Consider the following 16,160-nt stretch of genomic DNA (forward strand, 5'->3'; position numbering starts at 1 on the left):
GGCAGCCTGTTAAATTCTAACAGAAATAAAAGAGTGGTGAGGAAGTTGGTGAATTGCAACTAACAAACTTTGTTTTTAGCTTCTGTATTAAAATAGAGACTTGCCTTATGTGGCCATAAATATCCCAAATAAATTTTTTTGGGCTCAGTCGCCAATCTGTTTCCACTCTTTTTATTTGCTGACTGGTGTTTTATAGCGGCTGCCTGAGTGGAGGGAGCAGCTGTATTTGGATGTCGCCAAGGGCTGTACCAACTCAAACATCAGGCGTGTGACCTGCGGGTTAGACCAACTGTCCATGCAGGAGGGGTGTATGAAGTGTGCCTTGCTGTTCACTCCCTAGCTTGCATACTTGTACTTGATTGGTTTGTTTCTTAGAAACAGTCAGGTAACCAACAACAGGCTGTGAAATGTATTGAGTCAGGGGATGAGGATATATTGTTTTATTACGTATGTTAATATCCAAAGCACTAAAGCAATAATGTTGTAAATTTAGGAGGTAACCTATTCCTGAGAACTACTCTTGATCACCAACGCGTGTGTGCTTACGTAAAGGGTAAAGGACAATAGTTTTGATGCTCTTAGAGCAGCAGAATAAATTTTTACTGCTTTTATTTTATGACTATGCAATCCAGTAAATCAAAGCAAGTGTAATTTAGTTTTATAAATAGATTGAAATTAAGGTTGATGAATGATTATGGATTGGATTATTATGTAAAAGCAGAGCATTGATTTAGGTCTTCCTGAAGGAAGCACCAAGCACAGCACAACAGGGAGTAGGTGGTGAGAATAATAACTTATAGAGAGAGGCTGGAGTGGAGGTGGATCTGATGAAATGCAAGATTTATTTTTTTACTTTCCCAGCAAGGTCAGCTTTCAGTTGAGCATACTGGCAGCAGGCATGCACACCATCATGATCAACGGTTATATTCAGTTCAATTAACTTATTTGTATTCCGCCAATTCATAACAAAAGTTATCTCAAGACACTTTTCAAATAGATCCATCAGATCCCATAATGAGCAAGCATTTGTTGAAAGCGGCGAGGACAAACTTCCTTTTAATAGGCAGAAACCTCGAGCAGACCCCGGCTCTAGGTTGGCGGCCGTCTGCCTCGACTGGTTGGGGTGAGAGAGAGAGAGAGAGAGAGAGAGAGAGAGAGAGAGAGAGAGAGAGAGAGAGAGAGAGAGAGAGAGAGAGATGTTGGAACGACAAGAGTATAAGAGTATGTGTAGCGGCGGTCTCACGTTGACTGACGGAACCTTCTTCCAGGCTTCGCTTCGGTGTGTTTAAATTCAATTTTCTGTCTGTAATTCGCTTGTACCCTTAAAGCAGCTAAAATCAGTGTTTTTATAATTGTGCTCTTTGTGATGACCCAGCAGAGAATTGTCACCAGAATCTGCACCTCAACTCAGCTTTACAGAGCTTTGTAGCTGTTTTCAGCAATGAAAGACAGACAAACTTAGTGACAAGCTGGTGAACATAGTGGAGCATTCACTCAGTAGGTGGTAGAGACCAAAAATGAGAGAGAATATTCTGTGTGAATTCTCCAGTTGGCCAGAAACATGACTCCAAATGAAGATAATGTTGCTGTGTTGGATGTTGATGTAATTATAAATACTGTTTGCTCTCAAGCTCACCATAGGGTCAATGTTGTGTTCACAACTTGGTCCCTTTGCCCCAACGTACCCAAAAGAATCAGGTTTAAAGATTAATATCAAGGTTTCAAAAATGAATTTCTGACATCTCTTTGATTGCAAACAACACAAAGAGTCTACAGCCATCTTAGCGGCTTTGTGACACTGTACTGTTCACAGCCTTTTACAAATAGCAATTTGTTTTGCTATTGTAGGTTTAACGTCTTGATAACACATTTCGTTAAGCAAAACATTTCCAAAACCATTTAAAAAATATATATTTTCATTTAGGTGTTTATAGCCATGTTTTCCATGTTTGGTGTATTGCCATCTTTATCTACTGATCCCTGGAATAGCGTAAAATCATCTGTAAGAATGTATATTATGTTTCCCGCGTGGTCATTTTGAGCAAAGCCAAAACATTGCCAAAGCAGTGCTCCATAGCACCACTAGTGGGCAAAAACTCCATAGGGTACTTTTAGGGTTTAAACTCTGACCTGTTGAACCTTGTCTCTCTCTCTCACACACACACACACACACACACACACACACACACACACACACACACGCACACCTGGCCAGCCTCCAGCTCTTAACAGTAGCTCTTAGTTTTCAACTCCATCCCTCTGTTTTGCAGATCTGTCAGCGCTCTGCAAGTCTGGCCATGGAGTGACACACTGATTCTAAAAAGGAGGATTCCTCAGACATTGGGACAGGACGATCTGTGAGGCAAATATTCAGCCTGTAACTGATGAGTGTGCACACATGTTAGGATGCCAACAGGTCAGTGTGGCGAAGCTTTCCAAACTGAGCCAATATTGTGTAGGGAAAAGTATCCCTATAAGCTGTGTCATTGTGCACTTGTCAATTTTTGTATGCCTAAAGAGACCAGAGGGGGGTATGAGGTGGAAGGGGGGAGGGTGTCCTCACCCTAACGATAGCATGGCCTGAACAGGCCGCAAACATTAAAGTAATTTATTTCACTGACAAAAAGAGAGAACTTCCCCCTCCTTCGTCCAGCTTTCTTTTTCTCCCGTGCCGCCCCCCCTTCATCCAGCTCTCCCACTCAGCAGCTGTTCCTCTCACTTTCCGCCCTCCCTCCATCCCACCCGGCACCCCTGCATGCTCCCCCACCTCCCCCACCAGCCCCAGTGTGATGGCTTTGTTTTATTGTTGAGCAGTGTTTGGCAGGGAAACCCCCGTCTGGAGTTGGGCAGGGGTCCGACTCCCTCTGAACGCCGGGGTGTAGCAGTGCGGATGCCCGGATAAGCAGAGGATTAGGAGAGGCAGTTGGACAGTTGGTTTCTAAATGAGCTCTATGATGTTTTTAAGCTGTTAGTTTTGACCCATTTTTAACACCTGTTTAAGATGTGAAACTGAATTTCTGTGCTGAGATTGCAGAAATATTTTCAACACTTCTGTGCTTGTATTAAAATTATGGTCCAACTGATTTGTTTTACTGTGTCGAAAAGTGTTAAACGTAGAGTCAGTGTGTTTTACACCTCTTTATTACCAAGACCGGTTTGTTCGTGCGATAATGGAAAAAAAATCTTATAGGTTTAAATTGCAACTGTTTTAGCTGACTTGCTGAAACGAAGGTGTGTTTTACATTTTCAGGAAAAATCAGCTCCAACCCATGTTTTTAGAGTTTGCTTGACTTAGAAAAACACGTATCACATGTCAGATCCACACTCGCGGCCAAGATCGGTCATGTTGCTTCCAAATGACCTGAAAAATCCCCAGTCAAGGACAGGAAACAAACAACATTTATTTGCGGTGTTGACAAACGACTGTTTCCTGTACAGAGAAGAAAATATGTAGAGGGAGCGAAAAATCAGGAGCAAGCCTCTATTCTTACATTACCAGCCAAAAAGTACAGCACCCTCATGAAAACACGAAGGATGTTATGTTTAGCCTCTAACCACCAATCAGAATGAATATGGTCCTTACGGAGATAGGAAGAGCTCCAGGGTGTATTCGTGTGTTTTTATTGAGGAAATGCTGTGTACACTGCAGTAAAGATTATTCTCTCCTTAGATGCTCCATTGCTCATGTTGTTGTGGATCCGACTTAAGCTCATACAGTAGTCGTCTATAGGTTTCCTAGATAAAATGTCCTTTTGAAAATAACTTTTGTTCTTTTCTTGACATTATTGCACCTGTACCCTTTAAACTAACAGTTTTAGAAAAAGCCTGTAAGTGAAGTCACAAATTTGCTCACAGTTTAAGAAATGAAACTTGTAGAAGGTGAAAAATACCCTAAATTGCAGCCTTTTACAACATGTTACTGTGTACCTGGATCAGATTTATGGATATCTGTGGTGGGATTGTTGGGTTTGTGGTTTGAAAATGAAACCATACTGGTTTCCTGTACCCCTCGTCTTCCCCACCACTGTACCCCTGTGGTTAGAGAGTTGAGAAGATAATGATCTGAGATGTTTACCCCGTAGGGGCCATTTTGGGCAGCTCCTGTCCTCGTAGGAAATAACTCAGAGTAAATGGCTAAAAGGAACAACACTGTTTTTTGAATTACGGGAATTGAAGGTCATTGCATGTCTAAGTGTGTGTTTTTTTGTTTTGGAGCTGAGTTACAAGAGGAGCTACAAGATCTATGCAGCATGTGTGTAGTTTTGTGTATATGTGACTGTGTGCACGTCGTCTGCTGTGCTTGACTGTTTAGCTACTGTTGTGAGCCGACAGCCTCTGGGCCATGACGGTTATGAGCTGTCCGGTGGCTTTTTAAAGCCCCTAACTGACTTCCTGTTGTATTAAAGCTGACATGAAACAGACAGGCTGTAATGAGCTGTCATCTCCAGCACTTAGCCAAATGTCCGACTGCGCCAATAGAACTAACATAGGGCATCTGTGTGTGAATTAATGCATGTTTGGATGTGTGTGTGTTCGTTTGTGACGTTGTGAGTGCTTGTGTGTGGGTGTGAGCTTGTGTGTGTGTGTGTGTGTGCAAGAATGTCAGCCTGTGTAACAGGTGGTATCAGCTCTTGGAGTTTGTCACTCAGACCCAGAACAAAAGATATTCTGAATGCTGGCTTGTGTCTGGCTGCTGCCTTAGTCTGTGTGCTGCAGGGCCACACTGTGCGTGTGTGTGCGTGTGTGCGTGTGCCCGTGTAGGCTTGTTGTGTGGTCAGCTATATGGACTGGCCATTGTGCCCATGGCCCTCGGCAGATGTGGTCTGAACAATGAACTGGGTAAATAAAAGGAAGTGGTGTATAAATAGCCTCTTACGTCTGCATGAGTGGAGTTTGTGTGCTGTGTGTGTGTGTGTGTGTGTGTGTGTGTGTGATCCTGTTTGATGTGAAGGAATTGTACTTTAGGAAGTTGCACTGTATTGAGCACTCCACAGGTGCAGTTTGCTAAACTATCAAACGGCTGTAAATTCCCAGCACAGCAATATTTTATATGTTTTTGTCACTGGTGTCTGTTTTTCTTTCTTTTTATTCTGAGTTGAGAATATCATACTCCATAGCTCTACTTTCAGATTTGCAATGAATGAATGCAGTGTAAAAGCTCTACAGTCTTTCATAAGCACCACGGCAGGTCTTTATGAGCAGTGAAGCTCAGTTAGCAACTTGTCTCTAAATCACATCCTGGTGATAAGTGCGCAGGACAATGCTAAAAATAAAGGAGCCTCCTCCCTCTTCCATCCAGCTCTCTCCTTAGCTCTCGTGTATCCAGGCCACATATAGACCTGAGCCATACATTCTCACCCAGTGCACATCACGGAAGTGTACGTCATCTCACATCTCTCACATGTTCATACTGTACCACCTGTGTTTTTTTGCTCAGTCACTTTTGCTGCCTTTATAAAGCATTTCCTGATGACAGTCCACTATGTGTAATACTTTACAATGGGCAATATGTGGAATGAAGCATTACTGTATCAGGGTCAAAACATAACCATCAAGAGGAGATATATGTGTATCCAATCATCCATTAGTGCTGAAATGACTAGTTAATTGACTGAAGATAAATGAAGTGTTAGTTTTGTGATTGATTAATAGTTTTAAATTAATCTCTCAAGCAAAACTGCCAAATATTATCTGGTCCCAGCCTTTCAAAGACTCACTTTATATAATTGTAACTATCTTTGGTTTTTGTGCTGTTGGTCAGACAGAATAAATAGTTTGGCTGTGAGTATTTCTTTACTATTTTTCTGGCATACTATAGACTTAATAATTAATTGATTAACAGATTTAACAGGTTAATTAACCAACAGTGTATACAATAATATATACTGTATATATAATATGTAGTCCATTTGTACGCTTCATAGTTTTAAGTACAGTGCAGTGTGTTAAGCTGTGGTGTTTATCAGTGGTGGAAGAAGTACTCAGATCTAGTAAATGTAGCAATACTACCGTGGAAAACTACTCCTTTAAAATATTCTCCATTTGACTTGATGTGATGGTTTTAATTTCAAGCAATTTTACTCTCCCTCTCTCTCGCTCTCTCTGTCCCCCCTCTCATCCTAGATCCTGAGTTCTGTTACAGCTCCATGGGGACACGTGTGTGTGTGTGTGTGTGTGTGTGTGTGTGTGTGTGTGTGTGTGTGTGTGTGTGTGTGTGTGTGTGTGTGTGTGTGTGTGTGTGTGTGTGTGTGTGTGTGTGTGTGTGTGCGTGGCAGGTTGGGGGTCCGGGGCTGGGCTCAGGCAGCTGGGTGTTGTCATTGAAGTCACTGATGGCCTATATTAGCAGCACACTTCAGCTGAAACATAATACAGGTGGTGAACACTGCAGTGAACCTAAAGGCAGATAACAACAGAAAGAGAGGGAGGGAGATAAAGAGAGACAGAGTTACAGTGGAGACAAAGTGGAATAAAAAAGACGTCAGGATCTCATAATTTATAATTGTGTCTTGGGCCTGTGTGATCTTTTCACATGTTGAGTAATGATGCAGATCATCGTTAGATGCAGTTTAAACTGTGTCAGCAGCACATAGAGAACAGTTGTGTATATCAGTAATACTACTATTTACCCCTTAAATGCAGTTAAAGAAAAAGACTTCTTCTGGACAGGTACGCTAGATCATTAGTTCTGACTGTGAAAGAACCAAAAAATTCCTGCACACTGTCAATGACTTGTGCTCACTTATGATATTTCTGTCTTCAGATGCAGATTTTAACTGATGAAGATCTATGAAAAGTCATAAATAAAGTGATTACAGTTGAGTAAATATTGGTTGGAAAACACTGATGTGCTTTCAGACGTGCAGTCAATCTGCACCAAATCTTCTGTGTGTGCTCTCTGGCAGTGAATTGCTGAAAACCACAAATAATATAGTTCTCCAAGAGTCCTAGTTACCGCAGTTAAAATGCTCTAATGTCTCGGTGCTGTTTGCCTCCACATTTTCAGCATGTTGGGTTGGAGACTGTGGATGCATTGCATATTATCTTCTTTGTTCCTCTAGGGTATAGAAAGTGCTGTGTCAGGGTGTCTGTGGGTGTTGAAGTGTTTATGGGGCCCATCTTCCTCTTGGTTACATCTGGCTCCAGTTAAGACCTGTCACTAACATCTGCATTTACTGTAAACACTGGGGCAGGAACTTTTTCTAGGTCCAGAGCCTTTTATCAACTTTATTTAGATGGACTGGAGACATATATCTAGTCTTGGTGTCTAGCTGTTATTACAGCGACATGTGACGGTAACATAAAGCCATCAGCTGGACCACAGTTTGGGCTACTGTTTGTACAGTAGCTTCCAATGTAGAGGCTGCAGCAGGCTGCTGTGTCCATCAAACAGATTCTTGAAAAAATACAGGGATCATGTTGCTAGGCAACTATTAAAAACCTGTACTGTTAATACGTGAAATGAATATCACTGTGTAGTTCTGTCCTCGTATAAGCCAGACTCACACTTCATCTGTAAAATATTCAGTTTAATGGAAACAGCTACTATGATGCCAGTATAGCAGGGATTTTACATATGTTATCAATTGACATCTATCAACACCAGTTTTCTGTGTAATGTGATTCATTAATAAAATGCATTGATCACAGAAACTTCAAAGAGTGCCAGTAGAAAGCAGAGCAATGCAACATTTGCTTTAGTTTATACTGGATAGGGCAATCAAATGCATACAACACCTGCAATGTAATAGCATGGAAACTCTCAGACAGATTACTTTTGAAGTTTGTAATTGACCTCATCTCCCCCTGTATTCACTTTCAAAATTTTGTGCTGTGTCATGTCTGCATGTTTAGTTTGTGTGCAAACATGTTTTTGTGTGCAAATATGAATTCCCCTAAAGGAAGGAAATGTAAGGCTGTTAAAGCTTTTATTTATTCATTTTTGTTTCTCCTCTCAGAGGGACTTATATGATCAGTGTGGATATTTCTGCCTGTTTTTAAATGGCTCAATGAAGATCGGCGAAGCCACGGTTTAGGGCTTACTCCTAATTTTGGGCTTACTGGTTACAAAACCCACTATTTACTTTATTATGGTGGGGCTGAGGGGGTTAGAGAGAGAGAGAGAGAGAGAGAGAGAGAGAGAGAGAGAGAGAGAGAGAGAGAGAGAGAGAGAGAGAGAGAGAGAGAGAGAGAGAGAGAGAGAGAGAGAGAGAGAGAGAGAGAGAGATGATTGGAGGAAAGTGAAGCTAGTGAAAAGAGTTGGAAAAATGAAAGGAAGAGATTGGAAAAGGGCAAAATAGGGGAAGCATGGGGGGGTTACTGTTCGGGAGAAGAGCGTTTTTCTTTTGGTACTGTAAATAATAGCCCCTGCTTGAGTTGGATGGCTTTCACGGCTCCTTTTGTGTGCAGTGACATCTTAGGTTCCCTAAAGAGAGGAGAGGGCCGGGAGAGGGCTCGGCTTCCAGGGTTTTCACTGGCATGGGAAAGGCAGAGTATTAGTCCAATATGAATATGAGGGAAAATAAAGCCTCCACAGGTCAAAGGGAACCTGCCAACACGCACTCCTGGCTCTTTATCCCACTCAAACCCACATAAGCAGACATGCAGCAATACACACAGACACACACAGTCATACACAGAGTGTGGCGCCTACACACCGCATCAGCACTTCACCCCTGCTTTATCTTAGTCTGAGCAATAATGTGTTTTGGCTCCTACTTCTGTCAGGAGCAGCCCAGTGGTTGAGTTGTGGCCTCTTCTCTGTTTCTAACTATAATGTAAAGCTTTTAATCTTAATGCCAAACACATGCACTCACTAAGATGCCCCATTCATATTTATAGCAGCGGGTACAGTATCAGTTACACTTTTTAAACCACACCAAGAAATATTATTTTAATCTAATCTGTGTGTGTGTGTGCGTGTGTGTGTATTCTAGAGCTGCCAACATGTAGTGATGACTTATTCACGAAGTCCCTTTAATGATGGCAGTGTGAAGGCTTTTGTACACTGGCAACACTTAATCAAAAGTCAGCTCTCAGTAATTGTCTCCCACCTTTTGTTAAACTGATTATGGTCCATATTATTTGATTGTAGTTTTATTGTAGAAAAGCTTAATATTACATTTCTATGCTAGATTTTTGGCACAAATATGCGTTGTATGTGGTCTTCAGACATTAAGATTTAAGATTCAATAATTGCATCACATTTACTAATCTCAGTAACGCTTTGTTGCTTTCACAATTTGGCATTAGACTTTTTTTTTCTCTGTGTGCTAAGAGGACAGACTGCTGAGGGATGCTGTTAATTGTTGTCTTATGTCTTAGTATATGACAAATATATGTAAGAACCGCCCCACATTTTCTCTTCAGGTAAAACATTGAAATATTTTGATAATTTATCTTGAACTTGGGGCTGGTTACATACATGTATCCTATCAAATGTGGTTTGAGATGACTTCATCATCAAATAAAACTACATTTGATTAGCTGTATTTCATTTCAGCTTGTGGATCATCAGGTGCGGTGGTAAGAAGACGATCCTTTACAGCTGTTAGTATCTCACCATGGCTCTGGAACTGGTATTCGCCAAGCCACGTTGAACCAAAACAACAGTTAAATCCTGTACTCCTTTTATAAAATTATTTACAGAGACCCAACAGTTCCCTTCATGAGCAAGCACTTGGTGAAAACAGCAAGGAAAAACTTCCTTTCAACAGGCAGAAACCTGACCCCGGCTGTAGGCAGCCATCAGCCTTGACTGGTTGGGGTTAGAGAAATTAGGTCACTGTAAGAATAAATGAACAAGAAATAAGTCATTAACGTTTTCTGTGCTGTCAATTTGATACCACCAGGAAATCCTTGGGTGGAGGAGATAAAAGCCTAATGTTTGGTGACGCTGAAATGACCGAGCCATCACATGAGTATGATTCACCTGCCTGATGATGTTAAATCCTGTTTGATTACGTCATCTGTAAACAAGACATTGAAGACAGGCAGGAAATGGTAGTGGGGGAGGCAGGCGTTCTTCCTGTTGTTACTTGGGGAGGTCCAAAGCTGCTATCCAATAGACATTTCCACTTTTATTCAGTCTTTTCTGTTTTCCTGTTGGAACTTGAAGGATCCCATGATAGCAACCCGTGGCTGCAGACTAAAATATAACGACCGCTTTCCTTTTTCCATTGCATAAAGCTATTTTATTCTGAATTTCAGGCAACAAACATGAGTTGCCTGTCCACAAAAGGAAATGGGATATGACTGGTTTCCTCTTAATAATCACACTGTTGAATGCAGCTCATGACATCAGTGCAGGGTGGACTGAAAGGCTGCAATTAACAAAATCATGAGTGATCAACGTTTTGAATATTTTATCAATTAGTTCATTAATAGTCTGGTTGGAAAATAGTGAAACATTTCCATTACAATATACAGAATGCAAACAAACTGACCTTAAATTTGCCTGAAATAACATTTATATTATTTTTTAAAGGTTTTATTTTCAGTGTCCAGAGCTCTCCTGTCCATATGCTACTCATCTACTATTAATTGCTTGCTGTGTATACGCAGATTATTCAGTCACATAATAAACAAGATATTAAGGAATACCTTGGCCATAAAGGGTTGTCATAACCATAAAACAGTCTCAAACAATCACAGGAAACCATTTAAGAGTCAGTTTGGTTTCCTATTCTGTGTTTGACAAGCTACCTGACACTTCTAGTAAACTCCACCCATTTTGTCCTCGAAGCAGAATAAAAGCAATGATAAGAACGACCAGTTGGCAGCGGGCTATCAGCTTGTTTTTCAGAAATAGTGCTATCGTCTGTCATTGTCTCTGTGCTTTAAAGTGCAAGCTGCGGCGTTCGGTTACAAAGGCTAGGCACTGTGTTTGTGGGATTTATCCAGGTTAGGATAATAGCGGCAAGTCGCTGACCCACATTGGAGTTGTTTGTATGGTCACTGGTCACTGCTACAATAGGTCACAGACAGCAGGGCTAAAAAAGGTCCTCAAGTTGATTGACATATGCTGAAAGTCACTGCATGCTCTATTGTGTGAGTATGAATCATGTATGTTTTTAAGAAGATGTAGGTCATTTTTTTATAGTTAAGTGTATCTTAGTTGGTTTCTTATCAAAGGTCAATGTTTGCTACTGTCTACGTTTGCACAGTACCACGTGCAGGTTTTTTTTTTCTCTGGAAAAACCTAAGTCCGGTGAAAACATGGAAGTGAGAAAGTGTGTGTGGTGACAGGGCCAAGAGCCGCTTTATCAATCCCAGGAAGCCTTGCTACCAGGAGGCAGGAACAACAGCCACTGGCTCTGAGAAAGGGGACTTTCCTCCATCCTGCTCTGTTAGGATGCAGAACAATGACCAAATTACTCACACACACACAAACACACACACACACACACACACACACACACACACACACACACACACACACACACACACACACACACACAATGACCACTGGCTTGGATATTTTCTGTGTGTGCTCATCAGACTTGCTCACAGCAGGTTGAGATCTAAGCCCTGTGATCTCTGCTCTCTGGCTGTTTTTGGGTTGTCTAACCTTTTACCCTGACCCGGTCTCTTGTATCCAAAAAGCTCTGATATTGAGAGTGACACTGCGGAGTCAAGACCAAGAAAGAGGCAGAAAAAGAGACTCCAAACTGATGCCGTATGTAATGTGACCCACTTGTCGTGTTTTTTGGGGTTAGACGAGACGGCTCGTCCTTGCACTGCCCTCTTTTTCTTTCCCTTTTCTGCATCAGCTGTTCTCTTTCTGTCTCACCCACCCACACCCCTCTGCTATTAATCACTATTATCTCACATTAGCTCTTGATCACCGTCTCTCCCCTTGTCTTCAGTCTCTCGTCACAGTTTTCGCACACGGCTCCTCTCGTTTTTTTTTTTTTCCCAGTGTAATTTCTGTCACCCGTGTCGCCTGCAGTGCTGGCCACTCTCCAGTTCTTGCGGTGATCCCACACCGCAAAGAGAGAGAGGAGAGAGAGGAGAGAGAGAGAGAGAGAGAGAGAGAGAGAGAGAGAGAGAGAGAGAGAGAGAGAGAGAGAGAGAGAGAGAGAGAGAGAGAAGGGCCCAGTTAGAAAGAGAGGGAGAGTGAGGCTAGTCTTGCAGCAGTAATTGGTCAGGAAGTGGGCTGCTTGGATGTGTGAGCTCTTCTCTCCCTGTCTCTCCCCCTCCCCTCCCAGTGGGCAGTCAGTTCAGTTGCGTTTTGCTTCCATCTGTTCCCCCTTCTCTCTCTCTCTCTCTCTCTCTCTCTCTCTCTCTCCGTCTTTCCTCCAAGTGTCTCTCTGTCTCTCTTTTTGAACTGACCTCATAGAGGGGTGGACCACGGACCGGGCCGTCTTGACACAAGCCCTAGGTACCTCTTTAAGTCAGTCAGCTTTTCTAAGACTGTACATGTAGTGTGAAACCTTTCAAATGCCTGGACATGGATCTAACCTCTGATAGGATACTGGGATACCAGCGGCTGAGGAAGGGCTAATTGTGGGGATGGTCTCTCTGAGGTGAGTGACAGGTTGTCATTGTCTTTGTATGGCACTGTACGAGGTCACGTTCAGCATTTCTTTCAGTTTTTGATTTGCAAACTGGTTTAATTTTCGGTAAATGGTTCTGCTCTCACAACATGTTCAGATGTCAGAGTGTTTATTCCTTCTTAAAAGCTCTTTATTGAATCCTAATTGCAGAGGTCGATCCCACCAAACCCAGCCTGACCTCCAATTACCCGGTCCAAACTTTCAATTAACTCTAATAACCTTTGCCCACTCGTCTAATTAGGAGCCATGACTAACGGTTTGGGTTTAAGCTTGGTAGTCAGTGCTTGACATGATGCTTTCAGCTTTGTGTATCTCAGAGCATAATCAACATTTGTAGGTGTGTTTGTTATGTCTTGTCTACAAATTTAATTTTAAGGGACACATTAACCTGATTTAGGAGTGTTTTTAGTGTAATTTTACACACTTTCTTAGACTTAGAGGTATCACAGCTGTAACAGATGTGACCTACCTTCACAGGGAAGGTTTGATAATGAATACTGGATACAACAGAAATCAACCTGGTCAGGTTTTTTTACCTGAGACATAGTTATTTTATAGTGTAATTTTCATAATACTAATAACAGCCTCACACTCCTACCCAAGTGTTTGGTTTGTGTGTGTGTGCACATACACGTGTGTTCTCCTCTGTGGTCTGTCCTCATTCTGGAAGCTCTAACTGGAGCACCCAGCTTCTGAGGGACACAGATTCACGGATAAAATGGGATGGACTCATTTGTTGTCATGTGTGACTTTAATCTTTAAGATTTATGGCATGATGGTTTCTTTCATCTGACTCGTTATTTTTTTAAACTGTGGTCTGTTTCTTGTATGCTGGTTGTATGTTGGGTGAGACTTTATATATTTTGGGTGTCACTTGTACGCCACGTATGGTTCCAGTATTTTTAATAGTGAAGTTGGTGAGAATATTTTTGCTACTGCTGATGATTACCTCATGATAAAGTATTCATAAAGTCAAGGATAGACGTTCTCTGATATATATTTTAACTGCTGTTATGTTTGGTTACTTCAGAAAACATGAATGTGTAATTTAAAATCCACCTTTATCTACTCTTTTGGCCTTAAAAGTCTGCGACATATGTGCATGCATTACTATGCATTTAAGAAAGAATAAAGATTTTTTTATTCTCATTATTGTAAATATAGTATAAGTAGCCTATATATGTTATTTTAGTATGTGTCACGTGTTTCCCTAATGGGAAAAAAGTCCCTCTGTCTCCACTCTGCTGGTCTCCTTTTCCTGGAGCGGGACCCTCGTCCTGCATTTTAATCAGAGGCCAAACACAGCTTCCTCCGTATATCCGCCACACATGCTCACATACTCACTCAACACACAGTAACTCTGCATACACACACACACACACACACACACACACACACACACACACACACACACACACTCACACAAATACATGAAATGAAACACAGTACTTTCTTTTCAGTCTCACACTTATCTCAGATCTATTGTATGTTACACAAACAAAAAGTCTGTCACTAAACGAACTACAGTGCTTAAAAATATATTTTTTTGTGTAAAAAGAAAGAAAAAACTAGAGATCAACAATGTATTGCTTTATATACTTTTGACATGTAAAGGAATATCTATCTACAATCTCCACAGCCAAATAATATTCACTGACAGGAAATGAAAGTTATAATTCCTGTAAACCACCTGTTTTTCTTCTCTTTCGCCCCCTCTCTGCTTCTCCTGACGATTGGCTTCTTGTCGTTTATCCGCATCCGTTAATGTGAATACCAACTCCACTACATACTTGAATACTGACATTATCTCCTATCGTAAATACTTTTCCTGGGATTTTGCTATGGCTGTGGTGCCACCCTGCTCTATCATTAGCTGCGGCTGTTGTTGTTGTTGTTGTTGTTGTTGACGTAGCAGCTGTAGTTATTTTTGTGTCCCTGTTGTTTAGTCTGCTGGAATGGCGAAGACGCTCCTTGTTTTCCTGGATTCTCTCTCCGGGCCAATTCTGAGGGATCCCTGCTCTTATATAAGCTGAAACTGCTGCTTCAGTCAGATTTCTGGCCGGCAAGAGTCCGAAATTCCTGGACTTGTCCTGGCACTGCAAGCTAGACTGCTGCGGCCCGAGGGAATACTGTCTGTGAATCTGGAAACCTCATAAATCCGGGAAAGGGAAAATCAATATTACAGAGTTAATCAGGATTGTGAATTTCACACAGATGAAATTATCCTCGGCAAAGGGAATAGGCTCCTTACCGGTAGTAATTGGCCAGGAATCTGCTCATGATTTATGGACTCTGATGATCTAATAAGACAGACTGAGGTGCTGTAACAAGTGAACTGCACTACACCACTTACTGGACAACAAAAGACTACTTTCTTACATCAGCATGAAGTTATACCTACTGTAGATATGCCACTAAATTAAACACCCCTTAAACCTCACTGACCAGCTGGTTTCATTGCTCTGTTTCACATTAAAGGCCTGACACTAGACAGTGTTGCCATCAACAGGAATACCAATGGGAATATCTTACTTTCCACATGCCATAGTGGAGAGACACTAACCAACTGATCTTAATAGGCAGGTTTAAGAATGAGCTACCTGGCTACATTCATTAAAAATAGCGACAAAATTGGATGAGATCAGTGTAGCTGTTAAAAGTTGGTTTATGTCTACTTTAAGACATAACAACTCCAAACAAAAAGGCTAATTGCACACTTAATTGTATGTACATGTTAAACACACAAGATATAACATGTTCATTTGTGAGCTGGTAGAGAGATTTTTTTTTGCTTTCAGACAGAGTCAGACTTTTTCCAGTCTTTGTGCTAAGCTAAGCTAACCAGCTGCTGGCTGTAGCATCTTATTTAACAGACAGACAGTGGTTTGTAACAGATTTGAAAGTCACTAATTATGTCAGAAAACGTGTCATTCTAGAGAGCATGGACAAACAATGGATTTTGTCATTAAATTTGGCGGACTTGATGGATATAGAACATATATCTATATCTATGTCATATATCTGTGTCATATCTATCTATGAAACTGTCACATTGATTATTCCAACCTAAAATTCCTTAAAGGCGGAAAAAATGGACAAAACTGTGTATTAAGGGGTTAATGAAGAGCTCAGGCGGCAAGAACAAAAGCTTTAAGAGTGTGACACTTAAATAATCTTTGTGTGTATGTGTGTGAGAGAGAGTGTGTGTGTGTGTGTGTGTGTCTGCAGATGATCCATCTCACCAATGACAAAGACAGACAGGGTCACAGAGGGAGGGGGAAACTGTATATGAATGACCCCTCCACCCACAAACTCCTGTCATTAGTCACAGTCTGTCTCAGTCTGAATCCGTTTCCCTCTGTATTCTCTCGGTTTTCTCCTCCATGTGCTGTATACGTTACCACAGAAACGTCTTCACTTTAAACTGTGGACAGCTGAGAAAATGAAGAAGCTGTCAGGCTGTCTGAGCAAGAGATTGGACCTGATTTCACACACACGCACAGACACACACTGCCCGCTGCAATAACAACCATCAAATAAGTTCTCCGCCTCTCACCGCCTGCAGCCCTCCGCCTTCCAGGACATGCTTAAGTGGTTGGGGACAGT

At 41.6% G+C, this 16,160-nt stretch overlaps 1 protein-coding gene across 1 annotated transcript in view; it reads left to right on the forward strand.

Moving 5' to 3' along the window:
- The first annotated feature begins 12,229 nt into the window (after positions 1 to 12,229).
- LOC127368168 (pleckstrin homology domain-containing family G member 1) overlaps positions 12,230 to 16,160 on the forward strand; it is a 41,116-nt gene continuing 37,185 nt past the window's right edge. Inside the window, exon 1 of the mRNA XM_051408690.1 lies at positions 12,230 to 12,524. The gene's annotated coding sequence lies outside the window, so the exon portion shown is untranslated. The remainder of the gene's footprint in view (positions 12,525 to 16,160) is intronic.

The sequence above is a fragment of the Dicentrarchus labrax genome, unplaced genomic scaffold (genome assembly GCF_905237075.1).
Source record: "Dicentrarchus labrax unplaced genomic scaffold, dlabrax2021, whole genome shotgun sequence".
In the NCBI taxonomy this organism is placed as follows: Eukaryota; Metazoa; Chordata; class Actinopteri; family Moronidae; genus Dicentrarchus; species Dicentrarchus labrax.